Source organism: Hypanus sabinus, chromosome 23, assembly GCF_030144855.1.
Source record: "Hypanus sabinus isolate sHypSab1 chromosome 23, sHypSab1.hap1, whole genome shotgun sequence".
Lineage (NCBI taxonomy): Eukaryota > Metazoa > Chordata > Chondrichthyes > Myliobatiformes > Dasyatidae > Hypanus > Hypanus sabinus.
Genome location: NC_082728.1, coordinates 8,521,490 through 8,549,476, shown reverse-complemented (window position 1 = coordinate 8,549,476; position 27,987 = coordinate 8,521,490). Strand labels below are relative to the sequence as shown.

The window sequence follows — 27,987 nt, the reverse complement described above, 5'->3', positions numbered from 1 at the left end:
TGGGACCTTGTCAAAAGCCCTTTGAAAATCTAAATATACCACATCCACTGGCTCTCCCCTATCCACTCTACTAGTTACATCTTCAAAAAATTCCATAAGATTTGTCAGACATGATTTTCCTTTCACAAATCCATGCTGACTTTGTCCGATGATTTCACCTCTTTCCAAGTGTGCTGTTATCACATCTTTGATAACTAACTCTAGCATTTTCTTCACCACCGATGTCAGACTAACCGGTCTATAATTCCCCAGTTTCTTTCCCCCTCCTTTTTTAAAAAGTGGGGTTACATTAGCCACCCTCCAATCCTCAGGAACTAATCCAGAATCTAAGGAGTTTTGAAAAATTATCACTAATGCATCCATTATTTCTTGGGCTACTTCCTTAAGCACTTTGGGATGCAGACCATCTGGCCCTGGGGATTTATCTGCCTTTAATCCCTTCAATTTACCTAACACCACTTCCCTACTAACATGTATTTCCCTCAGTTCCTCCATCTCACTAGACCCTTGGTCCCTTACTATTTCTGGAAGATTATTTATGTCCTCCTTAGTGAAGACAGAACCAAAGTAGTTATTCAATTGGTCTGCCATGTCTTTGTTTCTTATGATCAATTCACCTGTTTCTGACTGTAAAGGACCTAATTTGTCTTGACCAATCTTTTTCTTTTCACCTATCTATAAAAGCTTTTACAGTCAGTTTTTATGTTCCCTGCCAGCTTTCTCTCATAATTTTTTTTCCCTTTCCTAATTAAGCCCTTTGTCTTCTTCTGCTGGTCTCTGAATTTCTCCCAGTCCTCAGGTGTGCCGCTTTTTCTTGCTAATTTATATGTTTCTTCTTTGGACTTGATACTATCCCTAATTTCCCTTGTCAGCCACGGGTGCACTACCTTCCCTGGTTTATTCTTTTGCCAAACTTGGATGAACAATTGTTGTAGTTCATCCATGCGATCTTTGAATGCTTGCCATTGCATGTCCACCTTTAAGTATCATTTGCCAGTCTATCTTAGCTAATTCACATCTCATACCTTCAAAGTTACCCTTCTTTAAGTTCAGAACCTTTGTTTCTGAATTAACTATGTCACTCTCCATCTTAATGAAGAATTCCACCATATTATGGTCACTCTTACCCAAGGGGCCTCGCACGATAAGATTGCTAACTATCCCTTCCTCATTGCTCAATACCCAATCTAGAATGACTTGCTCTCTAGTTGGTTCCTCGACATGTTGGTTCAGAAAACCATCCCGCATACATTCCAAGTAATCCTCTTCCTCAGCACCCTTACCAATTTGGTTCACCCAATCTATATGTAGATTGAAGTCACCCATTATAACTACTGTTCCTTTTTTGCACGTATTTCTAATTTCCTGCTTAATGCCATCCCCAACCTCACTACTACTGTTAGGTGGCCTGTACACAACTCCCACCAGCGTTTTCTGCCCCTTAGTGTTATGGAGTTCTACCCATATCGATTCCACATTCTCCAGGCTAATGTCCTTCCTTTCTATTGCGTTAATCTCCTCTCTAACCAGCAATGCTACCTCACCTCCTTTTCTTTCCTGTCTATCCCTCCTGAATATTGAATATCCCTGGATGTTGAGCTCCCATCCTTGGTCACCCTGGAGCCATGTCTCTGTGATCCCAACGATATCATATTCATGAATAACTATCTGCACATTCAATTCATCCACCTTGTTACGAATGCTCCTCACATTGACACACAAAGCCTTCAGGCTTGTTTTTACAACACTCTTAGCCCTTATAGTGTTATTTAAAGCCCTTTAAAGCCCTTAGCCCTTTAAAGTGCTATTTAGGCATGACATGAAATGATGAATGTTAAACAGCTATGCCTTGAGACCTAGGGAATAAAATTAAATTGCAGCAGTTTACACAATACATTTCTAAAAATTGTTTATTCAAGACCTCTCTTTGTTAAGTATAAATAAAAGAGGTGTTCCCACAAATAATTATCTTATATCATAAAGTTCAAGATTAAAATGGTTTTGGGAAATAAAGATTTGCTTCATTTGTCACATTGGTACATCAAAATATACAGTGAAATGTGTTGTTTCATGTCAAATCAATTTGGAGAAGATTGTGTCACTATGCTTCCAAATGTCAACATAGCATGCCCACAACTCACTCTCCCTAACTGTACCCTTTTGAAATATGGGACGAAACCAGGGCACCCTGCGGAAACTCACGTGGTCACGGGTGTAGATAGATGTCCGCACACCAGCAAAAACTAAAGGAAGAATTCAACTGACAGCACTGTGTCCATATCCACACACATTTCACTTCATGCCTCTAGCCATTCCACTTGATTAGAGTTTGTCTCCGTTTTATCATTATGTCAACGGGCTATGACAGTAACTGTAAGCAATGATGACAAGGTGCTGACATCTCTTCCCAAGTGCTTCTAACCTGTCAGAATTCAACATATTCCAGTGTAAAACAGGGAAACAAAAACATGTGCTGAAACTAGTGCAAAATACGTTTTTGCAAGTCAGTCAGTATCTTGAAGAGGAAGGAAATGCAATGCTCTAGGTGGTGTCTTCAATCCCTCACCTATATGTTCTCAGCAATTTATGATTCTTTTTAAGCCAGTGACTTTTTTAAAAAAAATTCTGAATCTTACATCTTACTTCAATGATTTTAACCTTTGAGGTCATGTGCTCAGCAAAATTTATAGATTTCTAGAGATGTCAGTGACTGGGAACAGAAGAAGGGAGTTAGATCCTCTATCCCTGCAGGCTGTGTTTGGAAGTCCATGTAAGTAGGAGGCACAAGAGCTAGTGACTCCCTAGGTTGGCAAGTCCAGAGTTCAAGAGCTGGAGTTCAGGGTCCTTTCACTGGCAAGTCCGGATTTCGAGGATTGGAATTTGTGAGTTGGAGCCCCATCGTTGGTGAGTTTAGAGTTTGAGGCCTGGGCTTCAGTGTCCTATCATTGATGAGTCCTGAGGTCCACACCGAAGAATAAAGCCAGAGGGTTAAACACCAAAGCCAATGAGTCCAGAATTCAAGATCTGATGGCCGAAGTCTGGGGGCTTGTGAGTTTACTGGGAAGTCAGAGGCCCAATGTCTGTGACACCACCGGAGGCTGGAGGTCCAGAGACGGCCTGTCCCGGGGTTGGAGGACTGCCTGTGTGTGTGAGTGGGTGAGAGAGAGAGGAAAGGGATTTGTTTGCTACTATTCTATTGTTGTTCTGAATATGGTGGGAAGAATGTATGATGATACTTGCACATCTTTATGTCGTAGTGGTTGTTAATGCAAACAATGCATTTCACTGAGTGTTTTGATGCACATGAAGGTTGTCTTTCTGGGTGGACAGAAAAGCCACTGTGATTCTAGGAGCAGCTCTTATGCAAAGAGACAGTCAAGAAAAACTCAGCTGACAATATTCCCTGTGGGAGCCAGTGGGCAGATCTTTCTTTAGTTACTGCAGTCAGAATTTCTTGAAGAAAACATGATTAAATGTCCACGACTCGCTCATCCTCCCAGATATGGACTACCAGGTTGTAAATTTGTGACTGTCACTCCACACTATCAAGATTGAGAAATTCAGTGGGGATATCAACTGTTACTGAAGCCTTGTTGTTTTTTAGCTTGATTAAATGCCACTTAAAAATATGCAGTGGCTGATGAGCCATTATCACTGAGATTGTTTTCACTAGCAAATTTTATTTCTGTCATATTTTGAAGCTTAGATTTTACTTTAAATGGCAATGTTTCTGGCTGTCATATAATGCCTATTTTAGGGAAAATTCAAGGACACCGAAAGAGGAAGATGGGCTGGGAACACAATAGATTCTGCATATGCTGGAAAACTTAAGCTACACACACACAACATGATGGAGGAACTCAGCAAGTCAGGCAGCATCTATGGAGAGGACTACTCAACTATTCATTCCCCTTCAAAGATTCCGCCCGACTTGCTGATTTCCTCCAGCATTTTGTATGTGTTGCTCAAGATTGGTTGGGAAGTGTACTGCCTAATGACGGCACATAACAATACTGTTGTAGCATTATTTTTACCATGATGCTGGTGACAAGAGAATTTGCTATTTTACTGTCCATCAGAAATCAATGTTTAAATCTGCAGTCATGTCGAATGTGTATTACCTCTCTTAATGTAATCATCTAAGGTGAATAGCAAGGATTGTTACAGCCCACATGCTGCAATGTAGTTAAAGATAACCTTATTTTTATTCTTGTGAGAGTCAATGGCAAAGTGACTTTTTGTGTCCCTCCCCAGTTCCCACTGTGAAGACAATGATGAGGTCTTTTCTTACTCTTACTGTGTTGCTTGGAAGAGTGTTTCAGAATTCAGACAGCGACAACAAAGGAACTTATTCTTTTGAGATACACTTGCAAGATTCAATTTTATTTATCATGTATTCACTGAAATATACAGTGAGAAGTTTTATTTGCATTAATGACCAACATACCCAAGGGTGTGCTATGGGTAGCCTGGAAGTGTCGCTATACATTCCAGTGCCAATGCAGCATGTTCACAATGCTTGGGAAAACAATATAGGACACAACAGGCAATAAGACAACAAAAACAAAGCAAGCCACATTTCGCTCTCCTACCTATACACTGTCCTTTAATCCCAGGACAGGTTTCTAGTCTCCAGTGGACTTGGACTTTCAGACATTGGGCTTCGACTCCCTAGCAGACTCACAGAGATGTGCAGGCTCACCTCCAGTCAACAGGACTCAATTTCTGGACTTCTGATTTGACCGTCAGTCTTCAATCCTCTGCATCTATCTTAGGACACAGCAATCACTAAACAAAAGGCTTCAAAATCTGAACTCGCTGATGACAGGAGCCCAAACAATAGGTCTTGCAGATTCGCGAACCCAGGGGTCATTGGAAGTCGTTTCTTCTGCTCATAAAAAACTCCGGCTCCAGAACTTGCCCACAACTCAATGACCAGGGGAGGTTGGGCCTTCATCCTCTTCTGCTGATCCAACATCCAACACTGGATGTCCCACATCCACTTCACCAGCATTCGAACATGAAGTGGAGACTTAGACTCTGGCCCGACTTCAACTTCCTTCATTTCCCTGGCCCTAAATCCTAACCTGACCCCTATCTCCCCTCTCTGTCCCTAAAACCATCCTTAAGAACCTGAAAAAAATTTAAAAACTACTAAATCTGAGCTGCAATTGAATGGCGGTCACAGTTTGGTGCCATCTTGGACAACAGCAGTTTGTGGTATATCCATCTAGCTGTTGCCCTTTTTCTAGATGGAGAAGGTTGAGGATTTCAGAGATATGCTTTTTGTAATTGGTCACACAGTGACTTCAGCATGGTGGTGGTGTAGTAAGTTAATGATCGGTTGGAGGAGGGATACCAATTAAGTAGACGGCTTTGCCCTGATGGTTTTGTATCTCTTGAAACTGTACTCAACTGGCGGGAGGATACTTCATCACGCTTCAAATCTTGCCTTGAAGATGGTGGAAAGATTTTAGATCTCCAGAGCCGAGTCACTTGTCAGAGGATATTCTGAAGTTGGTTCAGGTGTGTAATCTAAGTTGATGGTGGAGTGATTCAGTAACGGTAATATGACTGAGTGTCACTGAATTTTTTTTTTTATCCATTTAGACATACAGCACTGTAACTGGCCTTTCCAGCCAAGCAAGTTCATGCTGCCCAATGACACCCATGTAACCAATTAACCTACCAACCCATATGTCTTTGGAATGTGGGAGGAAAGTGGAGAACCCAGAAGAAACCACATGGTCACAGGGGGAATGTACGAAGTTTGAAACTAGGTTGCTGGCACTAAAGTAGTCCTTGGCTGAAAGTGTCTAGGTCCTGCTGCATTCAGCCAGAAGCCACTTCGTATCACTGAATGGTAAGTTAACTTGAACACTGCAGTTTTCAGCAAATCAGTCTGAATTCCCACTCGCACCAATTTTACCAGCACTACTTGAAGACACACTTGGTCAAATGCTTCCTTGGTGTAAAAAAGCAGTCACTCTCATCTTACATCAGGAATTTAGTTTTCCTGCTCACATTTGGATCAAACTGTCATGAGATCTGTAATTGTGTGACCATGATGAAACCCAAGCAAAGCACCAGTCAGTAGGTTATTGGTGAGTAAGTGTTGCTTGATAGCACTATCACCAACACCTTTTGTCTTTCTGGTGATGATGGAGTGCAGATTGACTGGTCAGTAAGAAGCCAGAATGAATTTAGTCTAAGATTTTGCAGTTAGCCGCTAAAAAATTTCCCTTAAATTTGCTTCCTTGTCGTTTTTAAGTTCAGAAATACTCAGTGCCTTTTTCCCTCCTTTGATTTTATGAGACATGCAATGAGGATGAAAATGATCAGAAAACATAATGCAGGAAAATGATTAAACCTAAGGCACTATCCCCTTAAAATTGCACAGGTGCACGGCTGAGCAGTAACTGAAATTTTCCCATGCGCAAAACCTTTGTTACCGTGCAGCTGGGATAAAGACAGATGAGAAAAAGTGTACGAAATGTGAAGTATTTTCTTGGTTAAACTGTACTTCATTATACCCTTCAATTAATAAATAAAATCCAAAGTATGTAATTTTTCAATTTTCATTTTAAGTATTCATAGTAAGCATATTACAAAAAAAAAAGCATTTAACGTGCCATGCAGTTTTCAGGATGTGTAAAAATTTCCTGCTCAGAGGAGTGGTTGGTCCACGCAGCATTAAAAAAATTAGAGGGAACGATGGCCTAAGGCGGGGGTCGGCAACCCGCGGCTCCGGAGCCACTTGTGGCTCTTTCACCTCTGTGCTGCGGCTCCCTGTGGCTTTGGGAAATAATTGGCCAGTATTTAATTAAAATGTATTTTATGTTAGTTTGTTAGCTTTTGAAATGTAATTCTAAATTTGAAGATTATGGTGATCTTGTACAATCTAAATAAGACTTTGTGGCGACACATTTCCTGGCACATCCGAAACGGCTCGCAATTAGCCAGCGTTCAGGCTAAGGGAGATAGCCTACGGGGGTTTGTGAGTACGCGTCTTTTGCAGCATCCGCGCCCATGGGGGCTGGGTTGAGGGAGGCTTAAAAGCAAGGCTGTTTAGTTCGAATAAAGTTATTCGACTGCAGTTTACTGACTGCGTGAGCACACCGCTACAACGTGTTTTTATCGCTATTAATACACGTCACCACTGCCAATACCTGACACCCGTCAGTGCGCGATTTCTTTAATTTTTCGATCCAAGGTAAGCCAACTATGGAGAATTCTAAAAACAGAAAAGTGACTGAAGAAAACAGAACGTTTAATGATACGTGGACAGATTCATTTGCTTTCACTGTTGACGAGACTGGTTTACATATGAGATTGCTTAATATGCAATGAGAAACTAGCAAACAACAAAAAGTCAAATGTCGCAAGGCATTTCCAGAATAAACACGCAGCCTTTGCTCAAAAATATCCGGATGGAGATGAGAGAAAAAAAGCCGTTTCGGAACTGATACGGAAGGTTGATCTGAGCAAAAATCATTTCCAGAAATGGATGAAGTCTGGAAAATCAACGACATACGCCAGTTATATTGCCGCTCAGGAAATAGTCAGGCACGGGAAGCAGTTTACAGATGGTGAATATATAAAAGAATCTTTCATTAAGATTTCAGAACATCTATTCACGGACTTTAAAAACAAGAGTGAAATTGTGCAGAAAATCAGGGATATGCCCCTCTCTGCAAAGACTGTCAAAGACAGAACCATAAAAATGGCAGAAGACATCACAAGACAGCAAATTAAAGACATCAATTCAGCTGTGGCCTACTCGATTGCCTGTGACGAGTCTAAAGACAAAGGTGATATTGAACAAATAGCGCTGTTCTGCCAGTATGTAAACTGCCGGGCCAAAGGAAGAAATGATTGAGTTGATACCTCTAAAAGGCCAAACACAGGGGGGGAGTACATCTGTGAGGCTGTCTTGAATTGTTTAAGAGCCAAAGGAATAAAGACCACCCATCTGGTGTCAGTAGCTACTGGTGTCAGGGCACCGAATATGACGGGAACGCACCAAGGGATTTGTGGCTTTACTGCAGAAGTCGCTGGACAGAAAGCTGCTGACTTTTCACTGCATCTTGCACCAAGAGGCACTGTGCGCTCAAACATTTCCTCCGGAATGCACAGAAGTAATGGATGTTGTCATTCAGATTGTCAATAAAATAATGGCAAAAAGTTTAAATCACCGTCAATTCCGTTTGTTGCTGGACGAGCTGGAAAGCGCATATTCTGATCTCCTGCTGCACAACAAAGTCCGGTGGCTGTCCAAAGGGGAGGTGCTGAAACGCTTTGTCGCGTGTCTGGAAGAAGTGAAAACTTTCCTGGGCAGCAAAGGGCTCACCTTTCCTGAGCTGGAACAGCCAGAGTGGCTGGAAAAGCTACACTTCATGGTAGACATGACAGCGCACCTGAACACGCTGAACACAGCTCTTCAGGGGAAAGGACGCACAGCCCTGCACATGATGGAGGATGTTTTGGCATTCGAGCGCAAGTTGACAGTGCTTTCCAGAGATTGACAGAAAGGCACTTTGTCTCACTTCCCCAATTTGAGAGAGTTCAAACAAGGTCACGACATGATAAATTCGGAGTATTTACATTCTGCAATTATCGCAATGCAAACATCGTTTGGGAAACGCTTCTGTGAGTTCAGAGAGGAAAAAAAAACACATTATCCTTCCCGGTCACTCCCCTAAGCATCGATTCATCTCTACTGAATACGACTGCATTGGCAGGTGTGAGTAAACCTGATCTTGAGATGGAACTGGCCGACATAGCCGACGAAGACATATGGGTGTCCAAGTTTAGACGCTTGACAGCAGACCTTGAAGATGTTGCCCGTCAGAAAGCCGTTCTTGCTCAGAATCACAAAAGGAGTGATACTGAAAACCTCCTCCAACTGGACAAACTTGTGTTCGAAACATAGAATGCTTTCCCCGACATTTATGTAAACATTAAAAAGTATGCGCTTGGAGTCCTGTCGATCTTTGGATCCACATATGTATGTGAGCAGGTGTTCTCCAACATGAACTTTATTAAAAACAAACATCGCGCACGCCTCACAGATGACAGCTTGCAATCCTGTGTAAAGATGAAGGTGACGTCATACAGCCCTGATGTGCAGACGCTGTGCGCTGAGGTCCAGGAGCAGAAATCCAATTAACCAAGTATGATAAATATTTTAATTGCCTATTGTTTTACGTATATTCATATTTTTTCGTTGTTCATTGAAATAGTCCTTTTATTTTTCAGGTTGACAGCTGGCTGACGTTATTTTTGGTTTGCTGCTGGCGGAAAATTTAAGTTCGGCGTTTTTCATAAATACAAGAAGGACTCAAATAGACATTGAGTATTTTACTTAAAAGTAACCTTCAACCCAACGTCTTTTTTTCGGAGTTCAAAATGTTTTTGTTGCATGCAGAAATGTAATTTCGTTTTCTCTGCAGGAGTTCATCAATTTCATAAATGCAACACATTATAGTTTGTTTATACATAGCATAAAGGCAAAAAAAACGTTGTATGCAGTGTTATTTCATTTTAAATGTCAAACGGGTTTTGCGGCTCCCAGTGTTTTATTTTCTGTGGGAAACGGGTCCAAGTGGCTCTTTCAGTGGTAAAGGTTGCTGACCCCTGGCCTAAGGCAACAACCTGAAAACTCAAGCAACACACACAAAATGCTGGTGGAACGCAGCAGGCCAGGCAGCATCTATAGAGAGAAGCACTGTCGACATTTCGGGCTGAGACCCTTTGTCAGGACTAACTGAAAGAAAAGATAGTAAGAGATTTGAAAGTAGGAGGGGGAGGGGGAAATGTGAAATGACAGGAGAAGACCGGAGGGGGTGGGGTGAAGCTGAGAGCCAGAAAGGTGATTGGCAAAAGGGATACAGAGCTGGAGAAGGGAAAGGATCCTGAAAACTCGATGGTGTTTATAAATTCTGTACCGGTATCTTTTGGAATAGAGAATTTCATTACAATATTTCAGCTTTAATAAAGACAAGTAGGTTTGCTTATATCCTTCACTTTTTCTTAAAGCTGCAACACCCCAAAATTCTTGTTAATTTTATTATATTATACCCATTTCATCTTGTTAACTGGATACCTTAATCTTTATATCATATTCAGCAGTTAAGATGATAAAGATTAGCATTAATTGTCACATGTACATTGAAACATACAGTGAAATGTGTTGTTTGCATCAATGATCAACACAGTCCAAGGATGTGCTGGGGGCAGCCTGCAAGTGTTACTATGCTTTTAGTGCCAACATAGCCCACAACTTACTAACCCTAACCTGTGCTTCTTTGACATATGGGAGGAAACCAGAGCACCCATGCAGTCACGGGGAGTATCTACAAACCCTCTGCAGACAGCAGTGGGAATTGAACCCCAATCGATGGTGCTGTAAAACATCATGCTAACTGCTATACTACCTGAATCATGTGTTCCTATTTCCTACTTCAATGCTTATATCTGCAGATCTTTTGAGCATTGACTTATCATACGTTCAAAATATAGCTACATAAATTATGAATTGTGTGAGTGGCAAGGGATCCAAAACAGATGAATAACAACACTGAGTTTTCGATTTAGCATAAATGCCAGGAGCTTTAATTATCATTGGCCTTGTCTGTTATAAAGTTATTGGATGACTCCTGTGGAGAAATATAGTATTTTTTCATTGGACTCCTTGCTGAATGTCTCCACAAACTATTAGAGATTTATAACACATGTAAATCTACACTGGCTACTTTTTATGATCAGAATCGTAAAATAAATAGAAAGAAACCATTAAGGTATTCATTTCTTACAAAAACTCAATTACTTAAAAGAATGCAACACTATTCTGGACTGTGTAGGTATCCATGTGATTAGAATGAATAATCACAAGATTTAACTTGATTCTTTTCTGTAAAGTAATCCAGGAATCTGAAGACAGAGCGGATGACTAAACACCTGGAGGATGATGCAGGAGGGAGATGTTGTGATTTCTTTTAGATATTTCAGTAGTATTTGAGCTATATTGTAAATATATTGTTTTATTATGCATTGTTTGTTTTCATAATTCATTACTGTTATATGTAAGCGTATGTGACTGGCAGACACCGTTATACCACCATGTCGTAAGTGCACACTTCACTAAAATGAAAACTAATCATATATAAGCTATCCCTGGCTCTGTGTTTTTTCTTTCGTTAGTTTTATATTTTGGAGTTACAAGACATAACAGCAGGGCCTTAGGTTCCTGAAGGATTGGGAATGTTCTATGTTTGCACTTCAATAGCATTGGGATGCCAATATCAGGGGTGAGGGGTGGTATTTGTTGCTGGAGTTGTTGGGTAGAGTTTAAACTGGCTTGACAGCCTTGCAAAATCAGAAAGGTGAGCAGTTAAACTGGAAGTATAAGGCTGAGGTATGGGTAAAAGGATATTTAGGTAGGCAAGGAGAAGGGAATAATGCAGAGCAAAGGTAGAAATAATAATAGCCAGAGTATATTGGGAACATATAGAGCCTACAAATGTAAGAATTTACTATTAAATGGTACCGGTGTTCTGCAGGTTACGAACACCTGACTAATGGATAACCTCCATATACAAACAGGTTCCCATAATACTGTTAATTCAAAATTCCAATCTTTCTGCAAAAGGCAGAGTTAATGTCCTCTCTCTTTCTCTCCAGTTCTCACCATTGTTCTTGTCAGTTTTATGTTCCTTTGGTGTCATTCATAACAATACTTTTGATGAATGGCTATAGTTTTGAGCGATTTTTGTGTATTTTCCAACTTATAGATAAAAACAACTTATGGACATAGGTAAAAACAAAATCTTTTTGTTACCCAAGACAACCTGTACTACCGGTGTCAGGTAAAGAAGGTAAGAAGTACGACGCCTCCCCACCATTGAGGACATATTCAAAAGGTGATGCCTGAAGAAGACAGCGTCTATCACTAAAGATCCTCACCATTCAGGACATGCCCTTTCTGATCAGCAAGGAGGTACAGGACCCTGTAGACACAGACTCAATGTTGCAGGAACAGCTTCTTCCTCTCCGCCATTACAGTTTTGAATGAACATTGAACCTATGAACACTTGCACTGTATTTTTCCCTCCCTTTTTGCACTACTTATTTATTTTTTGTTTATACTTCTTATTGTAATTTATAAATTTTATTATTATGTATTGCAATGTAATGCTGCCACAAAACAACAATTTTCACAATGCATGCCAGTAATATTAAACCTGACTGATTCTGATTCACTATTTTGTTCTCTTTTTGCTCAACTTATTTTTTTATATTTCTTATCGTAACATTTTTTTAATATATTGCAATGTATTGGTGCCACAAAACAACAAATGCCAGTAATAAAGTATCTCAGGTGATGACGAGAGGGCATACATGAGATATGCCAACTAGTGGAGTGGTACTGCAGCAACAACCTGGCACTCAACGTCAGGAAGACGAAATAGCTGATTGTGGACTTCAGGAAGGGTAAGACAAAGCAACACATACCAATCCTCATAGTGGGATCAGAAGTGGAGAGAGTGAGCAGCTTCAAGTTCCTGGGTACCAAGATCTCTGAAGATCTAACCTGGTCCCAACATATTGATGCAGTTATAAAGAAGACAAGACAGCGGGTATACTTTATTAGGAGTTTGAAGCGATTTGGCATGTCAACAAATACACTCAAAAACTTCTATAGTTGTACCGTGGAGGGCATTCTGACAGGCTGTATCACTGACTGGTATGGAGGGGCCACTGCACAGGACCGAAAGAAGCTGCAAAAGGTTGTAAATCTAGTTAGCTCCATCTTGGGTACTAGCCTACAAAGTACGCAGGACATCTTCAGGGAGCAGTGTCTATTATTAATGACCCCCAGCACCCAGGGCATGCCCTTTTCTCATTGTTACCATCAGGTAGGAGATATAGAAGCCTGAAGGCACACACACAGCGATTCAGGAACAGCTTCTTCCCCTCTACCATCCGATTCCCAAATGGACATCGAGTCTTTGGACACTACCTCACTTTTTAAAAAATATATAGTATTTCTGTTTTTGCACGTTCTTTTTAATCTATTCAATATACATAATTGGTTTACTTGTTTATTTATTATTTTTAAATTTTATTTATTATTATTATTATTATTATTTTCTCTGCCAGATTATGTAATGCATTGAACTGCTGCTGCTAACAAATTTCACGTCACATGCCAGTGAAAATAAACCTCATTTTGATTCTGAAGATTAAAAATTGAAGGATCTTCTTCCTGAAAGAATAACCTGATTTCTCTTTGAAAACAAATGCTGACTGACTGTTTCCAGCATCTTTTGCTTAATTACAGATTTCCAGCTCCTGCAGCTTTTTAACTTTTCCAATAAAATCAAGGGCTCATTATGTGAATGCACTATTTAATTGTTGCAATTTCATGGCACAATTAGAAATAAATCAGTGTGATCTGATCACCACGACAGAGACATGGATGCAAGGTTACTGACACCATAAACTGAATGTTCAGGGGTATTTCATTCTATTAATAACTGATAATGTCACTGCACTGGTAAGGAATATAACTGGCTCAGAAGCCCAAGATAAAGAATCATTTTGGGTAGAGATAAGTAAGAATAATAATAAGATATGATTGGGTGAATAATAGCAGTAGGCTCCTTTCCTGTAACTATTCTGCAAGATATATAATAAATAATAATCAATAAATAATGAGGGGAATGGGAAGAGAGATAATGTAATAATCATGATGATTTTACATTGGGTAAATGAAATTGGTATGGGATGTATTGAGGACAAGTTCACACAATGTATTGTTTTGTTTGTTAGAAAGTATGTTGAGTAACCAGCCAGGGATCCTGCTATTTTAAGTCTGGTGTTGTGTAATGAGACAAGTTTAATCAATGATCTCACATTAAAATATCCCCAGGGCAAGAGTGATCATAACATGGTATAATTTCAAATTCAGTCTTTTTTCTTGTGTTCTAATTTTAAATACATTACAACAGGATGAGGATAGAATTGGCTGAAAAGGACTGGGAGAATAGATTAAAGATAGATTAGCAATTTAAGGAATATTTCAAGAATTTCCAAAGAGGAAAAAAGGCTCTATGAGAAGATGTGTCATAGCTAACTAAAGAAATTAAGGGATGGAAATCAAACTGAAAACAAAGTATGTAATGTTGAAATTCATCACAGGCCACAGAATTGGGAGATTTTCAGAAACCAACAAAGTTAGTTCTAAATATAGTATGAAGTGGGAGAAGATAATGAAAGTAAGCTAACAAATAATATAAAACAGAAGTTAAAGATAAAAGCTTTTACAGATATATAAAAAGAATGTACTATAGCTTAAGTGAACATTGTTTCCTTACAGGATGAACGTGGGAAATTAATAATGGGAAATAGCGAAATGCTACAGATTGTAAATTCATAGCACAATAATAATAGATAATCAAGAGACTGTAGAGAGGAAGTAACAAACACTTAGCCTGAGCGTGCTGTTAAAGCTGGCTCACTGGCTGTCTTTGAGCACTTGAACTGCTTTGTCAAAGGATTTTGTACTTTGTACTTGGTGCTGGGCAAGAGTGCTCACTAGTTAGTGTGGATGAGTTGGGCCAGATGAATTGTTTCCATGCTGTAGAGTCTATGATTCTAAGACAATCCCCACTGCAAGAAAAAAATACTGAGCAAACAAATAGGACTATAGTCCCACATCTTATATCCTGTTTTGCAGTGACTAAAGAGTTTAAAGTTCAAAGTAAAGTTTATTTTCAAGGTACATATATGTCACCATATACATCTTTGAGATTCATTTTCCTGTTGGCATGCTCAGCAAATCTACAGAATAGTAACTCTAACAGGATCAGTAAAAGATCAACCAGAGTGCAGAAGACAACCAACTGTGCAAATGAAAATATAAATAAATTACAATAAATAATGAGAGCATGAGATGAAGAGTCATTGAAATGAGATCATTTGTTGTAGAATCATTTCAATGATGGGGCAAGTAAGTGTAGTTATTCCTTTCTCTTCAAGAGCTTAATGTTTGAGGAATAGTAACTGTTCTTGAACCTGGTGGTGCAAGTCCCGAGGCTCCTGTACCTTCTTCCTGATGGCAGCAAATGAGAAGAGAGCATGACCTGGGTGGTGGGGATCTCTGAAGGTGGATGCTGCTTTCCTACAACAGCATTTCATGCAGATGTGTTCAATGGTTGGAAGGACTTTACCCATGATGTACCAAGCTGAATCCACTACCTTTTGTAGGGTTTTCCGTTCAAAGGCAATGGCTAAGCAGACAGCCCTGTGGTGCACCTGTGTTGATGGAGATCATGGAGGAGATCTTGTTGCCCATCTGAACTGACTAGGGTCTACAAGTAAGGAAATCCAGGATCTACTTGCACAAGGAGGTATTGAGACCGAGGTCTTGGAGTTTTAGATTAGTTCTGAGGGGATTGAATCCTGAACTGTCATCAGTAAGCAGCACCCTGATGTGTGCCAGATGTTCCAAGGTTGAGTGAAGAGCCAATGAGATGGCATCTGCAGTGGACCTGTTTCTCCAGTAGACTAATTAGAGCAGATATGTTTCATCACTAACCTCTCAAAACACTTCATGCTTGTGGATGTAAATGCAGCTGGGTGATAGTCTGTGAGGAAGGTCACCGCGCTCTTGAGCAACAGTATAATTGAAGCCTGCTTGAAGCAGTTAGGTACCACACACTGCTGAAGCAAGAGGCTGAATATCTCAGTGATCACTCCAGCTAAATGGTCAGCACAGGTCTACAGTATGTGGCCAGGTACCCCTGGTCCAAATGTATTCACCCCCCTGAAGGCAGTCTGCACGTCAGCTTCGGCGATAGAGATCTTAGGATCTTCGGGGGATGTGGTGGCTTGTGATGGTGGTTCCATGTTCTGACAGTAGTGACAGCAGAGAAGGTGAATGCATTGGTTGAAATCTACCAAAATTTCTTGGATTCTGAAGAGGTCCTAGAGAACTGGAAATCTGCAATCAGCACTTGTTGACTAAGGAAGGAGACTGAGCAAAGGTAAATTGGTTTATTATTGTCACATGTACCAAAGTACAGTGAAAAATTTTGTTCTGCATGCCATTCATACAGGTCATTCCATTAAGTCAGTGCACTGAGGTAGTACAAGGGAAAACAATAACAGAATGCAGACACAAACAAGAGAAAATCTGCAGATGCTGGATATACCAAGTAACACAAATGCTGGAGGAACTCAGCAGGCCAGGCAGCATCTATGGAAAAAGAGTACAGTCGACATTTTGGGCTGAGACCCTTCAGCAGAATTCATAATGCAGAAGAAGGTGTCATGTTTACAGCAAAGGTGCAATGTGGGCAGACAGTAAAGTACTAGACCATAATAAAGTAGGTTGTGAGTTCAAGGTTCCATCTTAACATTCTTGGGTTATCTTATCATACACAGTTTTATAGCAGTGGGATAGAAGCTGTCTTTGAGCCTGGTGGTATGCAAACCAAAGTCCAATTAGTCCAACAACTGTCATTGGGAAAATGCTGGAATCCATTATCAAGAAGGTAATAGCAAGGCATCAGGAAAGTCATAAATAGTTAAGCAGTTCAAGATGAAAGTAAAATTGTGTTTTACAAATTTGCTACAGTTGCTAGAGAATAAAACAAACAACTTTGACAAGGGCACAATAAAGGGATAAAGATAAGTTTAAGTGCATGGACAAGAGGTCAGGACATGGAGTAAATGTTGGAAAATGTGAGTATGTCCACTTTGATGGAAAAAAATTAGACTACAAGATGTACAAGAAACACAAAAAGTAAGCATGCAGGTAATTAGATATTCAAAAAGTATCTCTCATCATCTTCTGTTGATGGTGATGAAAACTGTTTTTGCCCTCCTTCAATGGAGATTGCCCCAGCTCAGCAATTTCTCCACTGTAACGTGTTCCACGGTGGTTCCTGGGAATGTATCCTGAGCAGTAAATGAGGTACTTTTGGGATATTGACAAGGTGAAAGCTGAGAGGATGTTTCTTCTCCTGTGCAGTTACCTAGAACCGGGGGTGTGAGGCAATACATTTTCAGAAGGAGTCGCTCATTTTAGATGAAGGGGAAGATTCCTGCTCCTCATGTTCTCAGGTTTCTGGTGCGACAGGAATCTCTGTCACATATCTTTCTGTATATAGGGTTATAATGATCTCTTATAGTGCTATGACCTCTTTTAGTGCTACTGTTCCTGGAATCGCATCCTGAGTATTAACACATAGTGGTGTATAAGATTCTCAGGGGGATTTACAAGGTGCATAGTGAGAGGATATTTCCCCTTGTAGAGGCATGTAGAACAAATGTGGATGATGCATAATTTCAGAATATGGGATTACCTTTTTAGAAAGAGATGAGGAGAAATGCCTTCTCTCGAAGAATCGTGAATCCTTTACATTCCCTTTCTTAGAAACTTATAGAGGTGGTTTAATTGAATATATTCAATGTGCAGACTGACAGATATTAGACTATAGGGATTAAGACACATGGGGAGAGCCCAGGCAAATTTTGACATGGCCAAGATTTGATCAGCCATGATATTATTGAATGTGTGGCAGGTTTAAGGTGATAATTGGCACACTCCTGGTCCTGTCCTTCTGTTCTAAAACAATTTCAGATATTCATTAGCACTTTTTTCTGATCTATGGTTGTGGTTATCATCGTTAATCTGTATGTATTGAATTGAATTAGTCAGCCATCTGGTCTCCCTTATTTCAGTTTTCTAAAAACACCTGTTTGTTTTTTTAAAATGTTTTTCTTGCATCAAGAGCTGAGATTCTATCATGAATATTTATGGCTAGATGGACACTATAGAGTCACAAAGTTGTACGGCACTGACACAGACCCTTCTGTCCATCAACATGAATCCTACATGGGCGCATCATCACCATCACTTCCTCTGGCAGTGAATTTCATATCCAGCCACTCTTTTCCCTCAGATCCCTTTAAAAGTCCTTTCTCTCAATCCCAGCCTATCCAATCTCTACCCATAGAATTCTTGACAATATCATTACTAAACTCTTCTGCATTCTCTCCAGTGCAACAACATCTTTCCTGTAGTACAGCAACCAGAACTGTATCTAATATCCCAAATATAGTCTAAACTGTGCCATGAAAAGCTGTAATATAACCTCTCGACATTTATATTCTATGTCCTGTTTTATGAAAGCCTTCTTCACTACCCTATCTACCTATGTTGCTTCTACTGAGAAATTATGATCCTGAATCCAAAGGTCCCTTTCTCTAGCAACATTCCGTAGCATCTTGTGTATGTTCTATTCACATTTGACTTCCCAAATTGCAATACCTCATACTTGTCGGGATTAAATTCTATCTGCCAATGCTCCTAACTTTGCATCTGATCCTAGTCCTGCTGAAGCCTTAGACTACCTTCCCTGCTATACACCATTAGCTTCTGTGTCATCCATAGATCTGCTAACCAAACCTCCTATGTTCACATCCAAATTAGTAATGGATAAGACAAATATCAAGGGTCCCTGCACCAATACTCGAGGTATACCACTGGTCACAGATATCCAATCAGAAAGACATCCTTGTAACATAATACTACCTCCCATCTACAAACCAATTTTGGATCCAATTTGCCAACTCAGCTTGGATCTATTATCTCAACCATCTGGACCAGCTTACTACAAGAGATGTTGTCATGTGCCCAACTAAAGTCTATATAGAAAAAGTTGGCCACCCTGCCTTCATCTATGTTCTGAGCACCTCTTCAAATTAAATGCCTTAACTTTAAGGATGTATTTTAGCTCTTTCCATGTATGTTGAAACAAAGAATTATTGTCACTGTTCCCAAAATGTTCCTTCATTGACATGTTCCTACCTGTCCAGTCATATTCCCAAAGATCTGGCTGAGTAGTGCCATTTCAAAAAAAGATTTTTGAAACTTTTTAGCAACCTGTAAGCCCCCTGCACAAAGGTATTCCTACTCAATATTGGGCAATTCCCCAATACTTACTATTTCTCTTACAGCTTTCTGTGAGTTCCTTATACATCAGTTCCTCTCTTTCTCATCAACTATTGGGAGACCTGTATCATAATCACAACAAACCAGATGGTTTTGCTTAATTTACTCATGTTGCTTTCTACTCTTTTGAATGAATGCAAAATATTTCCAATCCTCAGCCCTATTCATTCCCTTATGAAGTTAACAAACTTAATTGCACTGAACTCCAAGATGAACTGTGATTAATATCAGTTCTCAATATGATCCTAATTTTTAGTTTTGCACTTTGAAATGAATTGAGTGTAATTTCATGAATTCCTGATGAACCAGTAATCTGGGCTGATGTCTCCTAATAGATTTAGGTGGTTTTTCAATATATGATATCAGATATCAGATTGTTCTATCTGAACAGATGGGAACATTGCGTTATCCAAATTCAGTATTTCGGAAATTCATAATAAAGTTGTTCATATAATTTCACAAGTTTGGATATTTTGTTATGGTCTCTCAAGTAGTTGAACAAAATCTTTTTGGAGAAAATCTATGATGAGATTGTTCCCACATGGTGTTTTCACTTATGCTATACAATAAAGCTCTCTTGCCTCACACATGAAACTCAGCAGGTCGGCAACATTTATGGAAATGAATAAACAGTCGACACTTTAGGCTGAGACCCTTCTTCAGGCTCTCTTGCCTTGTTGTTCGTAAGGAACCCAATTGAACAAGCCTCTTTGCTATTAGCTAGTTTCTCCAGGAATCGATGATAGATCTATTTTAGATAGCACTCTTCTGACAATTTTGGTCCACCTAATTTTTGAAGAAAAGTTGCCCTGTTCTCATCAAATGCAACACAGTCAGAAAATTATTTGGTTATCCTCCTGATTCTTTTTATTTAAATTTGTCCACCATCTCCCTTCTGTATTTTGCTCAATCACATTAAAACATCAATACTTCTCAAAAAAGCCATTATCTGTTCATTCTCTGTAAATGATTGAATTTCTCTGTGTAGTAAATCCTTACCAATTCAGAATATTGCAATCCACCTTCTATCTACACACAATAAAGCCTGAGCTTTTTATTGCTATTGCTCCTCTTTGACCATCTGTTACTCTCAATACAACTGTTCAACTTAGCTTCATAATTTTTTTCAGCTATGGTTTTAGCCTACCTTTAAATTTTCTTCACATTTTCTCTTATCTTTGGTGTGCATTTTCTTTCAATACTTTTCATTGCTTAGAAATTGTCCTTCCATTTCTACAGCTATCAGTTTGTTTCTAAGTCATTCCTTCCATTTCTTCTTAATTAGGAAAGTACAAGCAATCACACAAATTGCTGGAGGAATTCAGCAGGCCAGGCAACATCAATGGAAAAGAGTACAGTCAACGTTTAGGGCCAAGGCCCTTCATCAGGACTGGAGAAAAAAATGAATAAAAAGATGGGGGAGGGAAGGAAGAAACACAAGGTGATAGGTGAAAGTACAAGTCTAGTATTTGGGATTACAGTCAGAGACTTAACCAAAGGCAGATGATAGGTAGACACCAGGTTCAATTAAATAACCTGAGGAAATCTACTCAAGAGGAGATGACCAAGGGTACTTGAGCTGGCACATAGATATGATAATTAGGAAAATGCTTCCTTGCAATTACACCTTATGTTTTAATAAATATAAAATACACAGAAAAGTTTTTTATTTATGTTTCTCTTTTTTGTTAGTTTTCTTTATCCTTCTTACTTTCTTTATACTGGAATAAAGGGGAAAAGAAATAAGAGTAAATAAAATAGGCTGTGAGAGCTACAAAAAAAATCACAGAAAAGTAATTCATTTACAAAGAACACTTCTCAACCTTCATTGGCAGTTGACAACTAAACTTTTGACTGTGATTTGGAAAGTCATCCAGGGCGTTTTACAAATATCCATCCTGTAGAAATGAAATGCACTGGAATTGTTGTATATGTAGTCATTTTGATAAATAAAGGGGAAACTCATAGTTTTGTTTAACCCACTAATCTACTGCAAGGTTCTCAATAAATTTTTGCTTTGGTGTAGTCAAAGTGAATACCAACTTGACACTTAAATCTCAAGTTATTTTGGTAGGTACAAGGAATATTACTGCACAGCTATGACATTTGTAAAGTCTAAGATCATCACTATCAGTGCAGTAAGTTCAGTAACATATGACAGAGACATGGGAACTGTATTCTGCTTTCATAATTTGGTCTACCTTATGGCAGATCTTCAGCTCCACACACCAGCCTACCCTGAGTAACCTTCCACAACTTTGCTTATTAGAATGTACCTCTGCTTTAGAAATATTCTAAGACTCTGCTCCATTGATCTTTCAGGAAGAGTATTTGAAACAATGAGTCAATCTGAGAAAAAAGAATCAAATCATCCAATCTAAATGGGTGACTCCTTTAAACTGTGACTACTAGATTTCAATCTTACCACAAGAAGGAAAGTCTTCTCCTCCTCAGGACCCCATATGATTCAATCAAGTCACCTCTCATACTTACAGGCTCCAGTGGACAAAAGTCCAGCCCGTACAACCTTTCTTCAGAAGATAACTTGCTCTAAGCTATCAGACTATCAAATTTACTCAATAAGGCAGGGTGGAATGGCAGCATAGCAGTTAGTGCAATGCTTTACAGTGTTTGCAGTGAGATTGCGGTTCGATTGCCATTGTTTTGTGTAAGAGCTTGAACGTTTGCCCCATGACTGCATGTGTTTCCATCGGGTATTCTGGATTTCCCCACTTCCAAAAAAGACATAGAAGTTAGGGTTAGTAAGTTGTGTGCATGACAGAAGCATGGCAGCACTTGTGGACTGCCCAGCACAATCCTTGCAAATCACATGTTTCACTTAATGTTTTGATATACATATGACAAATAAAGCTAATACTTAATCTAACGCTTCAACACATTCTTAAGTGAGACCAATACTGTACACAGTACTCCAGGTATAATCTCACTAATACACTGTACAAGTGAAGCATTACCTCTTTTATCTTGTATTCAGTTCCCCAATCAATGAGCGATAACATTCTATTTGCTTTCTAAATCACTTACTCTACCTACGTACTAGTCTTTTGTGAATGCAGTAGGACACCCAGATCCTTCTGTAGCTCAAAGGTTTGCTAATCTCTCGCCATTTGGATAATACTCTACTTTTCCTGCCACTTGACATTTTCCCACATTAGACTCCACCCATCCACTCACTTGTACTCTCTATATCCCCCTAGAGCCTCCTCACATCCTCTCATAAGTGATTTTCCTTTCTATCCTTTTGTCATCAGCAACTTTATCAAATTTGCTATCTTCATTCAAGTTATTTATCTCAATTGTGAAAATCTGAGGTTTCTGCACTGATTCCTATCTTGCCAATAACAGAGAACATGACATCAAACAGCTGTCCATGTTTCCCACTTCTCCTGGTCACTCTTTATGACAGTCTTCTTAAATCAGTTGCTTGGTTATGGTCCCATGTTTGATGAACATTGCTGATAATCTGATAGGAAGTGATATTCACTGATTCATTTATTTAAAATATATCTACTATACCGGCAGGAAGTGTTTAAATGGCTGGGGTAAATAACTAGCTTATTAATTTCTCTAATGATACCAGCTGAACAGTTGAAATTTTCAGACCAAATATCAGTTTAAATACGAGAAATTCTGACCAGGAACTTGTGATTCAAAATATGAACTGGCCTTCAAATAAAAATGACTTTGAAATCAGTTATGTAACACACCAATGGTCAAAAAACCGATAAATACAAGAGATTTTTTTCCACTCCAGTGATATCAGAATCAAGTTTATTATCACTGATGTGTCATGAAGTTTGTTAAATTAGCTGCAGCAGTTCAATGGAATACATAATATAGAAGAAAAATAAATAAATCAATTACTATCTATCTCTCTCTCTCTCTCTCTCTCTCTATATATATACACACACACACACATATACTGAATAGATTAAAAATCATGCAAAAAACAGAAATATATATTAAAAAGTTGAGGTGATTATTCAACAACAGGAACAGCTTTCCACATCAGGTACAAATCAAACAGACAGCAGTTTTCCATTCATGTTTTCCTCCAGGTAAGAATTTATGATACTGTGGAAAAAAATCTTTCTTTGAAGTTCATGAAATATCTAATGAATATTTGATAATAGTTCCAGTGAATTGCTCCCATGTTAATAATGGGTTCAGATTTATCTTTAGCATATGTGAGTCAGTTACAAAGGTCATTTATGAAAGAAAAGGTGATGGCTACATAGTCACGAGTCAATGAACTCAGTTTAGATACAACTTTGTGCAGAATGTAGATCACAGGATCAACCAGAATAACTGGAAGCAGGTAATGATTACAGGAATGTAATCTTTATGATGACATTATAAATCACCAGATAAGAGCCTATGAGCATCATTTGACAAATACTTGCAGTCTTTATAATAATTTTTTGCTGGCTTGTTATCATACACACCATAGTTCTGAAATGCGTAGACCAATAACTTTTGATTGTAAGTGAGTTGTGGTTCCCTAGGATACAAAACATTTTTGGCAATGATGATAAGATGAAACATGACAGATGCTGAGGCAAAATCGTGCTTTTCAGTGATAATTTTTAAGCGATCACTATTTTAGTTCTTTGCAAATTTCTCTGACAACTTGACAGCTGAAACACCAGCGTGGTTCCAGATATTTAAAATTACACCTTGCAGTTCACACTAAAAATCATTTCCAGTTTTTAATACTGTCTTACAGTGTTCAGTATACTTTGTACAACAGCTATGAGGAACCATCAAATAAATTTACAGAATAGCAATTCAGTTGAGGTCTTCAGATATTGTCATGAAACATGACAGAAGATCATTTGAACTTAAGAAGACTGTAAGCTTATGCAGATGAATACAGCAATGAAACAATGGTTATGACAAAGATTTTCTATCAACACCTATAACTCACGTTCATGTTTGATAGTTGTTTCTTTCCACAGGCTGAATGGCCTGTAAACTGAAATATTATTTATGTTGTGTCCCATGACTGGAAATCCTCCATTAAACATGGAATGTTAGGCTGGAGAACAGGTGGAATGCTTGTCATGATTTTCTATTGTCTGAATCACAGTAAGCACTTTACTGTCAATCTGCTAAAACGTCCTTGTCATTATCAGCAGTTGAATCTACATAACACTTTCACTTGCCTAAAACCTGCTGACTCTGGAAATCTGAAATGAGAACAGAAATTGCAGGAAACAATCATCAAGTCACGGAGCACCTTTGCTGCCTGACCTTCTGTTCCCATCATCTTATGTCTACTTTTCAACACTTTTGCTGATCTCTACTGCTCTGCTTGTTGAGCTATCCAAAGCTAAAATGTCAGATAAGACCATGAGGCATTTTAACAATAAGATTAGATTAGCTTTATTTGTCACATGTACATCGAAATATGCCGTGAAATGTGTTGTTTGTGTCAAATCAGATTAGCAAGATTTTTGTTGGGCTATGCAAATGTTGGTATGCTTCCAGCACCAACATACCATTGCATACCCACAAGTCACTAATCCTAACAGTACACCTTTGGAATGCGGGAGGAAACTGAAGCACCAATGATTGCTCTGAGCAACACACACAAAATGCTGGAGGAACTCAGCAGGCCAGGCACATCTATGAAAAAGAGTACAGTAGATGTTTCAGACCGAAACGTTGGCTGTACTCTTTTCCATTGATGCTGCCCATCCTGCTGAGTTCCTCCAGCACTTTGTGTGTGGTGCTAGGATTTCCAGCATCTGCAGATCTTCTCTTGTTAATGTTTCCTCTAAGGTGTATACATGTGCCTGCACACACATCTTTTGCACAATAGAATTTAAAATGCACATGAAACAGTAGAAACTGCTATACCCATAGTTCATGAGGTCAAGAATGTGCAGATATGAGAAATATTTATGTACAAATATTATGGTGTTATCTGTGTGTTTTGTCGCAATACAAAAGTTGCTGGAGAACCTGCAAGTGGGAAGAAGTGGAGTGACATTTGGAAATTTGACTTTTTAAAGCATCATTTAGCAAGAAAATCACATACGGACATTGTGTAAAAGCTCCGGTGAGGAAATCCTTCATTTTGTGAGAGTGCGGATGAACAAGAGCGAAAACAGTCAAACCCAGAGGAGATCCAAGTTCTTATTGACAGCGTTTTGCTGGCTGTTAAAATGAACACATCTATATATAAAATTCAGTGTGTACATGCTATCACTTGCAAAAAATTGCACAACACAAGATTTTTGTGCACACTGGTCATTACAAATGAGAGAGTACATTGTGGAGCATTGCATTTACCTCGTTACAATCTGGCTCCTTACTATTTTCCTGTTTTGCAATTTTCTGTAACTGTTACACCACATTCTGCAATCCATTATTGTTTTACCTTGTTCTACCTCAATGATTTATGCAATGATTTGATCTGTATGAACAGTATGCAAAATAAGCTTTTCACTGTATCTCAGTACATGTCACAATAATAACCCAGTTCCAATTCACGATGCACACTTATGTACAGATCTTTTAAGAAGTTCCTGGGTGTCAACATTTCTGAAAATCTATCCTGCTCTCAACATATTGCTGCAATTATGAAGAAAGTACGGCAGTGGCTATATTTCATTAGGAGTTTGGGGAGATTTTGTATGTCACCAAAATCTCTAGCAAATTTTCTAACAAATATACCTTGAAGAGCATTCTGACTGGTTGCATCACCTTCTGGTATGGAGGCACCAATGCACAGGATTGGAAAAATGCTGCAAACTCAATCAATTCCATCACGGGCACTAGCCTTTATTAAGGACTTTTATCTAAGATATGCCCTCTTCTCATTACTACCATCAGGAAAGAGGTACAGGAACCTGAAAACACATATTCCATGTTTTAATAACAGTTTCTTCCCCTCAACCATCAGAGTTCCAAATGGTCCATGAACACTATTTTGCTTACTTTTAGCAACATTTACTTATTTTTTATATTTCTTGTTGTAATTTTAGAGTAATTGCACTGTACTGTTGTCACAAAACAGCATGTTTTTTGGCATATGTCAGTGATAATAAACCTGATTCTGAGTATGCTGACTCAAATCTCACTGATTCTGGTCCAATCCCTACCCATGCCACAAATACCAGCATTACACAAGGATTTGTATTTCCTTTTCCTTTGTATTATTGATTACAGTTCTTTTATCAGAACATTCTGCAAACTCCATAAATTGCACACACATGTTGAATTATCACACCCAGACATTCACTATGACCAAGACTGAAGCTCATTTCTCAGTATCTGAAGTGAGAGTGATTATTCCAAAATATCGAAATACTTCTATTTAAATCTTACTGTTTTATTTGGCTTTGATTACATTGGTTACATCTGAGCCAGAAGGTTGTGGGTTCAATCATGAAAAGAGATGTAGGTGCTGAAAATTTTCTTGGACTTTTCTCCTTCCTCCTTATCCACTTCATTTATGTTTTCAGGAATAATTCAATATTATTCTCCCATGCTTCTGTTAACTTGTCACCGCAAAGACCCTGAGCACGGATTCACTCTGATTCTCCAATTGCTATATCGTAAGACCATAAAACATAGGAGTAGAATTAGGCCATCTGGCCCGTTGAGTCTGCACCGCCATTCAATCATAGCTCCTCCTGAACTCCATTTCCCTGCCTTCTCCCTGTAACCTTTGGTGCCATGTCCAATCAAGAACCTATCAATCTCTGCCCTAAATACACCCAACCTCCATAGCTGCCTGTGGCAACAAATTCCACAAATCCACCACCCTTTGGCTAAAGAAATTTCTCCGCTTCTCTGCTTTGAAAGGGCGCCCCCTATCCTGAGGCAGTGCCCTCTTGTTCGAGACTCTCCCACCATGGGAAACATCCTTTCCATATCTACCCTCTCTAGGCTTTTCAACACTCGAAAGTTCTTCTGCATTCTACCTGTTTCCTCAACACTACCTGCCTCTCCACCAATCTTCGTATCATCTGCAAACAGCGCCATCTATTCCATCACCTAAACCATTTATATACATCATAAACAGAAATGGTCCCAACACTGACCCCTGCAGAACATATCAATTCCCTTTCAAGTACAGGCAAAATATTCCAAGGCATTATTTCAAAGAATTTAAGGTCACTAATGTGCTCTCCCTTCCTTTGCAGAAACTTGTGCCCATCTTACAAAAGCTATACACAGTTTGGGATATTTGGAGTTGCTTATATTTCCATAAAGTTGTGAAATACAGAATTCCACTTTGATAATACTGTAATAAACACAAGATTTTCTGCAGAAGCTGAACATACAAAATACTGAAAGAACTTGGCATCCATGAAAAGGGATAAACAGACAATGTTTTGGGCCAGACACTTTATCAAGACCGGAAAGGAAGGGGGAAGAAGCCAGAATAAGGAGGTGGGGTGGTGGGGGGGGGGGGGAAGGAAGGAATATCAGCCAGAAGGTGATAGGTGAAGCCAGGTGGGTTGGGTGGGGGGTGGTGAATAAAGTGTCAAGCTAGGACTATTTATCCTTTTCTGACCTATTGAGTTCCTCCAACATTTTGCATGTGATATTCCAATTTTATAACAATTATTTTCACTATTTATAGAGAAGTCCAGACTAAAGAAAGAAAGACATTTGATGAATACCTCATTTAGAAAAGTTTTAGAAACATGTTTTACATTTGTCTAAAAGTAACCAAAGACAATTAGTGTATCTACAGTCTACTAACCCAATTACCACCATCCTTGGGGTGGTAGTTTGGATTTCAATGCTGAAAGTGGAAAAAGTGCAGATTCTGAAATATATAGATAATCAGCAAGTTAATCAACATTTATATGGCCTTACCGTCTTATATAACAATTATGTGAATCATGAGATTAAACAGAGAATAAAAAGCAATCAATTGCTGTGTAATCATATTTGTTTCTGGCTTTAGGAACTACTTTCTG

At 39.0% G+C, this 27,987-nt stretch overlaps 1 protein-coding gene across 1 annotated transcript in view; it reads right to left on the bottom strand.

Annotated features, from left to right (window-relative positions):
• pitpnc1a (phosphatidylinositol transfer protein cytoplasmic 1a) overlaps positions 1 to 27,987 on the bottom strand; it is a 298,049-nt gene that overhangs the window by 62,610 nt on the left and 207,452 nt on the right. The window lies entirely within an intron of this gene.